Source organism: Vulpes vulpes, chromosome 4 (genome assembly GCF_048418805.1).
Source record: "Vulpes vulpes isolate BD-2025 chromosome 4, VulVul3, whole genome shotgun sequence".
NCBI lineage: Eukaryota > Metazoa > Chordata > Mammalia > Carnivora > Canidae > Vulpes > Vulpes vulpes.
The window spans coordinates 133319409-133332179 of record NC_132783.1 but is presented as its reverse complement, the minus strand read 5'-3'; the positions used below and the strand labels follow the sequence as shown (position 1 = coordinate 133332179).

General features: G+C 38.3%; 1 pseudogene; it reads right to left on the bottom strand.

Moving 5' to 3' along the window:
• Positions 1-10465: 10465 nt before the first annotated feature.
• LOC112908623 (U4 spliceosomal RNA) lies at positions 10466-10598 on the bottom strand (annotated as a pseudogene).
• Between the last annotated feature and the right edge of the window lie 2173 nt (positions 10599-12771).

Sequence of the window (12771 nt, the reverse complement as noted above, 5' to 3'; positions counted from 1 at the left end):
TGGCATTAGAGAAAGCCTGAATGCAAGAAGTGAAAGATGCCTCACATGGTCCAAGATGAGTCACTATCACATTAAAGACAGGACAATCTGGACAAAGTCTGTATGGAATTGGATGCTATAGGATGGTTGGAATAAGAGACTGGGTGAGAGAATATGAAGCGTGCACAAAAGGTGTCCAATATTTAGTGAAAATGTTATGATGATGGTTTATTCATTCATTCATTGCAAAATATTTGTTGAGAACCTATCATATGTCAGACTCTTCTAGATGCTAAGGATATGATGATGGATAAAACTGACACAAATGTCTGCCCTCATTGAGCTTACAGTCAGGTGTAGGAGCCCAATAATAAATACTCCATAAAATCATGCTATGTTAATAGCAATGAGTATACAAAGAGCCTTTGAGGGAAAGGCAATGACCCTGAAACCAGAAGAACACCTGATATATTTCAGAAATATCAGGATGAAGCATTATGGGAACTGGTGGGGAGGTAGATTGTGTAGGCAGGCTATATTAAACAGAAAGGATTTGGGATTTTCTGAAGAGTGAGATGGGAAGCCAGCCATTGGAAGGTTTAAACAGAGAAGTGACATGATTGGACTTTTTTTCCCCTCTAAAGTAGTAAAAAAATTGAGATGTAACTTACACATTGGTAGACTTAAACACAAGTGCACAAACCTTAAGTGTGTAGCTCAGTAAAATTTTATATACATATCCACCCATGCAGCCAACACCTGGATTAAGATATGGAAGATGGCCATGAACTGAAAAGATTCCTTGCTCCTTTCAGTCCATGTTCCACTTCCTCAATGAGGTAATCAGTTTTCTGTCTTCTAATACCACTGATTAGTTTTGTTTGTCCTTTGAACCACATTTAAGGGGAACTATGCAATATTTTTTTTTATCTGGCTTTTTGTGCTCAACTTTATATTTTGAAATTCATTCATGTTATTGCACATATCAGTGGTTTACTATCTTTCATTGTGGTGTGCTATTCCATTGTATGGATGAATATACTATCATTTATCCATTCTCCTACTAATGGGCATTTGGGTTGCTGTGGGGCTTTGGCTATTAGGAATAAAGATGTTATGAACATTTATATATATATTTTTGGTGAATACATGCACTAGTTTATCTGGGGTATGAACAGACATGCTGAGTCATAGGGTGGGCATATGTTTGGCTTTAATACATATGGCCAAAAATTTTTGCTAAGTGGTTGAACAAATACATTCTATGAAATACATTCTATCAACAATATATGAGAGAGAGTTCCAGTTACTAGACATCCTTGCTAATGCTTGATACTGTCAGTCTTTTTAAAAGACATTCTGGTAGGTTTGTAATGGTACCACAAAGTGGTCTTAGCTTGCATTTTCCTGATAGATAATAATATTGAGCATTTTTAAAAAAGATTTTTAAAAATTTATTCATGAGAGACACAGAGAGAGGCAGAGACATAGCCAGAGGGAGAAGCAGGGTCCCTACGGGGAGCCTGATGCAGGACTTGATCCCAGGACCCTGGGATCATGACCTGAGCCAAAGGCAGATGCTCAACCACTGAACCAACCAGGTGCCCCAATATTGAGCATTTTTAAACATACTTTTTGACCATCTAGAAATGAAGTAGCTATTCAAGTTCTGTCTGTTTTAATGTTTTTTTCTTACTGATTTATAGCTCTTGATATATTTTATATCCAAAATATTTTTTAGCTACATGTGTTGAAATATAGTTTTCTGGTTTGGAGCCTGCTGTTTACCTCCCTAATGATTCATTTTAATGAACAGAAGTTATTTATTTTAATGAAATCCAATTTATCATTTTAAAAAATAGTTACTGCTTTATGTGTCCCACTAAGGAAATCTTTGCCTCATACAGAAGCAAAATCCTATATTTTCTTCTAGAAATTTGGTTTATCTGTTATAGTTAAATTGATGGTCCATCTTGAATGAATTTCTATATATGATTTGAGGCTGGGAATATACATATTGTCCCCATTTTGATACCTTACTGTTCTAATACTATTTATTAAACATATTATTCTTCCCACACTAGATTATAATAGTGCCTTTGCTGTATATCATGTGGTAATATATACGAGTTTATTTCCAGAGTCTAACATTGCTCTATTTATCTAAGCTTTCACTAGTACCATATTCTCTTAATTTTTGTAGATTTGAAAGAAATCTTAAAATATGATAATGTAAATTCTCCAACTTTATCTTTCTTTAAAGTTGTCTTATTCTTGGTTCTTTGCATGTCCTTATAATTTTTAGAATCAAGTTGTCCATATTTTGTGATATTGTTCTTTTAGTGATTAATCTAGAAATTTTAAAATGTATTTCTTATAGCCCATAATCTTTTTGTGATGTCAACATAGAGTATTCATCAAAACCTGTCTTCTCTAACTAAACAAGATATCTACCTTCTCCCAAACACTGTGGCTTTGGAAATCTTTCTCCAACTTTCAGCATCCTAGAAGCTGTTCTCCAATAGGCCCCGTGGAATCTTTCCTTGCACGCATGTAGCTCAACACTCAGTTAAAGTGCCAGAATTTCCATGTATCTCTTGGGGGTTCCTTCTCTGTGATTCCTTTATTTCTGGTACCCTGACAAGGCCCTCTCTTAAATCCCAGCCACTTTAGCATTCCTGAACTCTCACTTTGGTTTCTTCAGCCCACCAAACTGCTACTCTTTGAAAAGTGTTAAAGAAAAGGTAGAAATCACCTCATGTAAGTCCCTTCTCTTAAAGTTTGTAGCATTGTGTTGATTTCGGTCCAATTTCTTAATATATATATATATATATATATTTTATCCAGTTTTATAGTTGGATAGGTTCAATACCAGCTGCTTTATCATGGTCTGAACAGGAAGCCCTGATTTGGGTATTGAAGAGATTGCTTTGGCTTCTTTCTGGAGAAAAGATTGGGGGTGGTGGTACCAGAAAAGACTAGTGAGGTAAGTAAGGTAATTTTTGCAGTAATCCAGGTGAGAGATGATAGTGGCTTGTCCAGAGTGTTATCAGTGATGTGGTAAGAAGTGGTCAAATTTGGAATATATTTTGAAGGTAAAGATGGCAGGATTTTCTGATGGATCTGGTGAAGAATGTGAGAAAAATAATGGGGTCCATGGTGGCACAAAGGATTTTAGTCTATGGTACTGGAGAAAAAGGTTTTCATTTATTGAGATGGGAAGACTGCAAGCGTTGGAGGTTTGGGAGATACCTACTAGACAGGAAGAGTCAAATGGACAATTGTATATATGGCTCAGGAATTCAAGAGAGAGAGGAGGGACTAGTGAGACAGGAGATACAGATTATATTTAGTTATGAGACGAGATATAATCACCAAGGAAGCAAGCAGAGATATAAGATAAAACAAGTTCAAAGATTAAGTCTTGAAAAAACACATTAATAACTTAATTATAGCTTTATAAGCCTAATTTAATTTAGTAAAAATCATTTTATAGGCAGCCTAATGGGGAATGGTGGTAAATATTTAATGAGAGTTAATGGAGTATTTGAGACTCCATTAACTTTTATGTAAATTTAGGCATTACATGCTAATTGGGTGTTTGAACAAATTATTCACTGGTTCTAGGTATCCATAGATGCATGAGAATACAATCAGAATATAGTTTTAATATATTTATAAAACTTGTTTTGTAGAACCTGTTTTGTGAATCACAGGGATATATACACGCACATTAAAAAGAGTAAAAATCACTTATGTTTACTGATGCCAGTGGGGCATACAATATGACAGTAGGACTTAAGGGACTCCATGTAGTTCCCTTCAGACCAATCTTTATAAAGAGCTGCTATACAGGTCAAATGCACAATATGGTCTTTCTGAATATTAAGACATTTTATCTTTTGGAAGGGCATATTATGGCTCAGTTGAACTACATTTTTAAAAATAATACATAGAATGCGAAGTGCTATTTTAATAATTTGAAAAGCTGAGCTTTTGTCTTTTAATTTATGAAATCAATCCAGTTCCCTGCATATTTCAGAGTGTAACTCCTTCCATTCTTTGTTCTGTCTTTTATCTCTGTTTCTTAAGAGACAATAATCTAAAACCATAGCCAAAAGCCTGATACAGCCCATAATAAAAATGGCTTGAGTTTTTCCTCAGATATATTATCCAATTTTTCTCTAATGATAATGGGATGGATTTCAGATCAAACACTTTAACTGGGCAAATGAAGTAAAAATTTTTAGTGACCGCCTTACGTTCTATATTATCGTAGCCCAATTATTAGAGGTGGTCTGATAAAGGGGAGAAGGTGAACACAGCAGAGCTAAGAGCTTGTAGGAAAAACCTGGTGTAATAGTGAAGTGTTTTCACAACTGTAAATTACACTGAAAATTGCTTATCAATCAAAATGTGAGAGCAACACCAAAAATATTAATCAAGTAGGAAGTGGTCATCTTAATGGTGAAACAAAGCCAAGAGAAATTAGGAAGCTTAATGTTACAGTAACTGTGGTTTTATAAGAGAATGTTCATACTCCTAAAAATACACCCTGAAATATATAGAGGTAAAGTGGCTTGATGTAGGACTCTCAAATGGTTCAAAAATTAATTTTATGTATTTGTGTAAATATAAATAAATACAGACAGAGAGGGAGAAAGAATAAGGAAGTGAGAGAGAGAAGTCTATAATTGATAAATGGGAGTAATATATTAACAATAGGTGACATTCTTACAGCTTTTCTAAATGTTTGAAATTATTTCCACATCCAAAGGTACAAAAATGGATACACACATGAACGCATAAACACAAGCACATACACACAAAGGGAAGTTAATCGTGAACATTGCTACCTAAGCCATACTGCTTCATTATCATTCTTCCTTATGCTTAAATTACCTCAAGAATGTCTTTGGTATTTTTCAAATGACCAAGCTTCTCATGCTTCATCTCAGGCATTAAAGGATATTAGTCTTCCTTTGTCAGTCCGTGTTCTTTTCTCTGAAAGGCACAACTCCCATGACTTCAGAGAGGATGGATCTGGAAGACAGAGGCCACAGAACACAGCTGCTCAATGTGCTACTTGTCAAAGCTTTGATGGGGACTGGGCCCTTATGCATTCACACCTCCAAACTCTTAGGTCTGACTGAATTTTCCTTAGTGTGGTCCAGGTATCTCTGCTAATGGTCTAGCGGGTGAAAGTGGCTCTCTGCCTCCTGTATTGAAGTGATAGCTTTGAATGCTATGTGAGGAGTCCTCTTTCTGTGTTTTCTAGCAGGAGAAAATTTGTGCCAGATTTTAAGTTCTAAGGTTTATTTCCCAGTACATAGATGTTCAAATTATATTTGTTAATTTTTTAAAAAAATATTTTATTTATTTATTTATTTATTCATGAGAGACATATACAGAGAGAAGCAGAGACACAGGCAGAGGGAGAAGCAGGCTCTATGCAGGGAGCCCGATGTGGGACTCAATTTGGAACTCTAGGATCACACCCTGGGCTAAGCCACTGAGCCACTCAGGCATCCCCATATTTGTTAATTGACTCTAAATTTGCTTTGAAAGAGCTGTAGAACTATAAAAATATTTACATAAGGTGTAATTCATCTGAAAATCAAACAATTCAATGCAATAAAGCAAGCAATGCTACTAAAGCAGAGTGGAAGTCAAAGGGGGATCAGCCAGCTGGCAGACAGCAGGATCTCTCAAACGTAAATGTGTATACAGTTCCCTTGGTTTTCTTGATAAAACACAGCTTCTCATTGGTAGTCTGAGTGCAGCTTGAGCTTTTGCATTTCTAAACAGCTCCTAGAAGATGCTGGTCCATGGACTGCACTGAATAGTGAAGTGCTATGAGGGCACAGAAAGAGGAAGGGCTCATGGTGGCCTGGAAGGCTTCATGAAGAGGAAGGTTCTAGATGGCTGTGGAAGGAGCAGAATTTAAGTAGATGAGGAGGGGATCCCTGGGTGGCTCAGCAGAGCATTTCAGGTGCAAAGATTTTCTTAACAAAGGCACAAGAGTGGGAATGAACTTAATTTGCTAGGAGAGCTCCTAGCCTGAATTTGGCTGCAAGAGAGAGTTTATGTGGTGGAGAGGAGGAAGTAAGTTTAGATTGGAAGTTTTGAATATTGGGCTAAAAATCATTGGCTTTATATTATAGGCAGCAGACAAGATGTTAGGGAAGAAGAGGGTGTGAGCATCCACATGATCCTCTTGAACAAAGAGGATGAACAAAGGCAGAACATGATTAGCTGTGTGCCACAAAGGTGGGTTAAAGGGAGCTTATAGGCACTCTACTGCAGAGCATCTGAGATAAGCTGAACTGTATCCTCTAAAAATTTCATGTGTTGAAGCCTTAAACCCCAGTACTTCAAAGTGGGATTCAAGAAATGATTGAGTTAAAATGGGGTTAATAGGGTGGGCCCTAACATAATACAACTGGTGTCCTTCTAAGAAAAGGAAATTTGAACATAGTTATATAGGAAAGAGAATGTGAAGATACGGAAAAAAAGACATCTATAAGCCAAGGAGAGAGGCCTAGAAGAAAAGGTACCTTGATCTTGGACTTCTAGCCACTAGAATAGTGAGAAAATAAGTTTCAGCTATTCAAGCCACTCAGTCTCTGCTTTGTTATGGCAACCCTAGCAAACTAATATAGCACCATTTTCTCTTCCTTCCTTTCCTTAATCAATCAACTAAATGTATGGCCCATCTGCCATACACAAAATACTGTTATGGGCACAGAGGGAAATAGAGAAAAGTACAGGATAAACAGAAACATAAGGCATAGATTTGCTCTCAAGAAGGTGCCATTCCCAGAGGACTTCTGGGGAAGACGGCAGAGTAGGAAGACCCTAAGCTCACCTTGTCCCATGGATACAACCAGATGACACTTACATCAGTGTTTACAACCCAGAAAACAACCTGAAGATTGGCAGGATAAACTCCACAACTGAATATAAAGAGGCCACAAAGAGGACAGGAGGGCAGAGAAGTGGTTGCAAACTAAATGAACTTGAGGGACTGTCTACAGGAGGGAGGGACACAATGGGAACAGAGAAGGAGAGCAACAAACGCCCACACTGGGGATCCCACACAGGGAAGATGAATTCCTGTAATAGTTGGCTTTGAAAACCAGAGGGGTTGAATTTCATGAGTTCTTACAACTAGTGGGATTTAAAACCTGGAATTGTAAAGAAATCAGTGGCTCAGCTCTGGGAAAGCTGGTAGGCTAGAGGAATTGGAGTTTCTGTCCCTAAAGAGAAAACACAACAGCCTGTGGAGATACAGCCATAGAAGCAACAGTCTGAAAAGTGCCTGTGGCATATGGGAAGAAGAGTTATTTACTAATATCAGAGCATGTCCCAGAAGGACAGAAATCCCTGGGGAACTCCTCTGGGAGCAAAGGAACTGGCAGGTGCCATTTCCCTGCCCCGCAGCCCAGGATAAACACACGGACACCTCCAGGACTTGCTATCTAACTAGTGAGCATTGCTGCCCTATACCCCCATGTTGTACTTTTGCCAATCTACCTCTCCAGACAGCCTGCCTCAGTCCAGGTGCTGCAGGGCCCTCCCATAGAGGAAAGGAGACAGGCAAAGCTTGCTAACATTGTTGCACCTGCCTCACTCTTGTGCTTGGGTGGATCTGCCCTCTTCAGAACTGTCTTGGCCAGAACCCATACAAGGCAGTGTCACAGGCCTGGCAGTGTGCAAGCAACCCCTATAGTGGCCAGCACCTGGAGAGTGGGAAAGAACCCATACAGAACCCATACAAGGCAGTGTCACAGGCCTGGCAGTGTGCAAGCAAACCCTATAGTGGCCAGCACCTGGAGAGTGGGAAACCCCTATAGTGGCCAGCACCTGGAGAGTGTTTGTTAAACACAAACACAAGTCCGATGGAGGCCCCAGGAGTGGGCTGGAGGCAGACAACTGGTCTGACTGCAGGCCCTGCCTACCACTGAAAGCTTTTCAGGGGACAATACAGTGAAAGTGCCCTGCAGTTTGGTGCTACTACATCTCTGGCAAATTCCTGGTCTGACTCAATTCAAGTCCAAGGTGTCCTCAGTCTGTCTCACCAACACTGTAAGGATCAAACACTGCCCACAGCAGGCAAAGAGAGCCACTGGAGATGGCTGGACTGAAGGAAAAGGCAGCCAGATACAACAGCAGGGTGTAGGCATCACAGATAGGAGATACCCCCAAAGTGCCAGGTTCTAGTGAACAGGGGACTGCACAGCAGGGTACTATAGGATCTCTTCTGGGGAAGCGCATTATTTTCAAGTGCGGGAGATATAGCTGTCCTTCCTAACACAGAGAAACAGAAACAAAGAGTTAGACAGACTGAAAAGACAGAAAAATATGTCACAAATGAAAGAACAGGACAATATCACAGCAAGAGACCTAAGTGAAATGGTGATAAGTAGTATGCCTGATAGAGAATTTAAAGTAATGGTCATAAAAATACTCACTGGACTTGAGAAAAGAATGGAAGACATCAGTTAGACCCTTAGCAATGAGATTTAAAAAAACTAATCAAAGATGAAGAACACAATAAATGAAATTTAAAATACACTAAGTGGTAGTAGACTAGACAAAGCAAAAGGAATCAATGGCCTGGAGGACAGTAATGGAAAGCAATCAAACTGATCAGGTGTGAGAAAAAAATATGCAAACTGAGAATAGACTTAGGAAGTCAGCAACACTAGATCCCAAAAGGAGAAAAGAAAGAAAAGAGGGGATCCCTGCGTGGCTCAGCAGTTTAGCACCTGTCTTTGGCCCAGGGCACGGTCCTGGAGTCCCAGATCGAGTTCCGCCTCAGGCTCCCTTCATGGAGCCTGCTCCTCCCTCTGCCTGTGTCTCTGCCTCTCTCTCTGCGAATCCCAGATTGAGTCCCACGACAGGCTCTCTTCATGGAGCCTGCTTCTCCCTCTGCCTGTGTCTCTGCCTCTCTCTCTGCATCTATCATGAATAAATAAATAAAATATTTAGAAATAAAAAAGAAAGAAAGAAAAGAGAACAGAATTTTTAAAAATATTTTTTTAAAAATTTATTTGACAGAGTGAGAGAGAGTGCACAAGCAGGGGGAGCAGTAGGCAGAGAGAGAGGGAGAAGCAGGCCCCTCCCCCAGTAGGGAACAGAGCGTGGGGCCCAATCTTAGGACCTTGAGATCATGAGCTGAACTGAAGGCAGACACTTAACTGACTGAGCCACCCAGGTGCCCCAGGAGCAGAAAGTTTATTTGAAGAAATAATAACTGCAAACTTCTTGAATTTAGGGAAGGAAACAGAAATCCAGATCCAGGAGGCAGAGATTCCCCCAACAAAATAAACCCAAGGAGGTCCACACCAAGACATAGTAATTAAGATGGCAAAAAGTAAGGACAAACATTATATGTTCTCATTCATTTGGGTAATATAAATAATAGTGAAAGGGAATAGAAGGGAAGGGAGAAGAAATGGGTAGGAAATATCAGAAAGGGAGACAGAACATAAAGACTCCTAACTCTGGGAAATGAACTAGGAGTGGTGGAAGGGGAGGAGGGCAGGGCGGGGGGCTGTGTGAATGGGTGACGGGCACTTGACGGGATGAGCACTGGGTGTTATTCTGTATGTTGGCAAATTGAACACCAATAAAAAATAAATTTATTATTAAAAAAATAAAAATAAAATGAAAGTGAAAAAAATTAAAAGATGGCAAAAAGTAGTAATAAAGAGATAATTTTAAAAGCAGAGAGAGAGAGAGAGAGAGAGAAAACAGTTACATACAAGGGAACCCCTTAAGGCCATCAGATGATTTTTCAGCAGAAACTGCAGGCCAGAAGGGAGTGTCATGATATATTCAAGTGCTAAAAGGAAAAAAAAATCTGCATCCAAGAATATTCTAACCAGCAAGACTATTATTATTCAGAATAGAAGGAGAGGTAAAAGGATGCCTGGGTGGCTCAGCAGTTGAGTGTCTGCCTTTGGCTCAGGGCCTGATCCTAGGATCTAGGATCGAGGCCCACCGCAGGCTCCTCACAGGGAGTCTGCTTCTCCCTCCTCCTATGTCTCTGTCTCTTTGTCTCTGTGCCTCTCATGAATAAAGAAATAAATCTTTTTTAAAAAAATAAAGTAAAATAAAGGAGAGGTAAAGAGTTTCCTAAATAAAAATTAAGGGAATTCAAAACCATTAAATTCTCTAAGAAATGTTAAAGGGAACTCTCTGAGTAGAAAGAAAAACTATGCAATAGTAAGGAAAGTAGGAAGCACAAAAGCAGTAAAAATAAATTTATCTGTAAAAACCAGTCAAGGGACTCACAAAACAAATGGGTGTGAAGTAAGACACCATATACCTAAAATGTGGGGAGGAGAGGAGTAAACAATGGGTTCTATCTTAAGCAACCATCAGCTTAATACAAGACTGCTATATATAGAAGATATTATATACAAACCAAATGGTAAACACAAATCAAAAATGAGTAAAAGATATGCAAAAAATAGAGAGAAAGGAATCTAAATATATCACTAAAGAAAGCCAGCAAACCACGAAAGAGAGCAATGGAAGAAAGTTTTTAATTAGCAATAATTGTGCCTTGGATAAACCTCATTGGCTAGAATACTGCCATGCACAAAGCTGGCAATGGAAGAAAGGAATGGAGAAAAACTACAAAAACAACCATAAAACAAGTAACAAAATGGCAGTAAATACACATCAATAATTATTGTGTAGTGCCTGGTTGGCCCAGTCAATAGATCATCCAACTCTAGATCTTGGAGTCATGAGTTTAAGCCCCACTTTGGGTGTAGAGATTACTTAAACAAAACAAAACAAACCCCCAAGGAACTGGGAGGCAAGGTCATGTCCTAAAAACAAGAAAAAATTACTTTAAATATAAATGGACTAAACACTCCACTCAAAAGGCACAGGATGACAGAGTAGATTAAAAAAAACAAGACTCATATATAGGTTGCCTATAAGAGACTCATTTTAGACCTAAAGACACATGCAGATTGAAAGTGAGGGTTAGAGAAGCATTTTTCATGCGAATGGACATCAAATGAAAGCCAGAGTAGCAATATGTACACTGAACAAGATAGACTTTAAAAGTAAGACTGTAGGGATGCCTGGGTGGCTCAGAAGTTGAGCGTCTGCCTTTGGCTCAGGTGGTGATCCTGGAGTTCCAGAATCAAGTCCCACGTTGGGCTCCCTGCATGGAGCCTGCTTCTCCCTCTGCCTATATCTCTGCCTCTCTCTACTCTGTGTCTCTCATGAATAAATAAATAAAATCTTAAAAAAGAAAACTAAGACTGTAACAAGAGACAGAGAAGGACACTGTATAATAATAAAGGGGGCAATCCAACAAGAAGATATACCAATTATAAATATTCATGCACCCAACATGGGAGTACCCAAATTAGCAAACATAAATACTCTTGTATTCAAGAGTAATACAATAATAGTAGGGGATTTTAACACCCTACTTACATCAATGGACAGATCATCCAAAAAAGAGAATCAACAAGGAAAACAGTGGCCTTGAATGGTTCATTGGACTAGATGGACCTAACCAATATATTTAGAATATTCCATCTTAAAACAGCAGAATACACATTCTTTTCAAATGCACAGGGAACATTTTCCAGGATAGATCACATGTTAGGCCACAAAGAAGTCTCAACAAGTTCAGAAAGACTGAGGTCATAGTATGCATCTTTTCCAACTACAACACTATGAAACTAGAAATCAACTACAAGAAAAAATTGGGAAAGACCACAAATACATAAGGTTAAATAACATGCTACTAAACAATGAATGGGTCAATTAAAATCAAAGAGGAAATAAAAACACATGGAAACAAATAAAATTGAAAACACGGTGGTCTAAAATCTTTGGGATGCAGCAAAATCTGTTCTAAGAGAAGTTTATAGCAATACAAGCCTACCTCAAGAAGGAAGAAAAATCTCAAATAAACAACCTAACCTTACACGTAAAGGAGTTTAAAAAAAACCAAAACCCAAAACACATGGAAAGAGAGAACTAATAAACATTAGAGCAGAAAAAAATGAATAAAAACTTAAAAGCAATAGAACAGATCAAAGAAATCAAGAGTTGTTTCCCTTAAAGATCAACAAAACTGATAAATTTTAGCCAGACTCATAAAAAAAGAAGACTCGAGTATACAAACTTAAAAGTGAAAAGAGGAGAAATAATAACCAACACCACAGAAATACAAAGAATTATAAGAGAATGCTATGGAAAAATTATATGCTGACAAATTGGACAACTGGAAGAAATCCATAAACTCCTAGAAATGTATAACCTCCCAAAACTGAATCAGGAAGAAATAGAAAATTTGAACAGACCCATTACCAGCAATGAAATTGAATAAAAAATCTCCAAACAACCAAAAGTCCAAGGCCAGATGGCTTCACAGGCAAAATCTACTAAATATTTAAAGAAGAGTTAATACCTATTGTCTCAAACTATTCCAAAAAGTAGAAGAGAAAGAAAAGCTTCCAAATTTATTCTGTGAGGCCAATTTTATCCTGATATTAAAACTAGATAAAGATACCACAAAAAAGAGAATAGGCCAATATCCCTAATGGACAGAGATGCAAAAAATCCTAAACAAAATATTAGCAAACTGAATCCAATACATTAAAAAATAATTCACCACAATTAAGTGGGATTTATTCCTGGGATGCAAGAGTGCTTCAATATTTACAAATTAATCAACATGATATCTCAAGATAGAAGAGGAAAGAAAAAATCATATGATCACTCAATACATGCAGGAAAACATTTGAC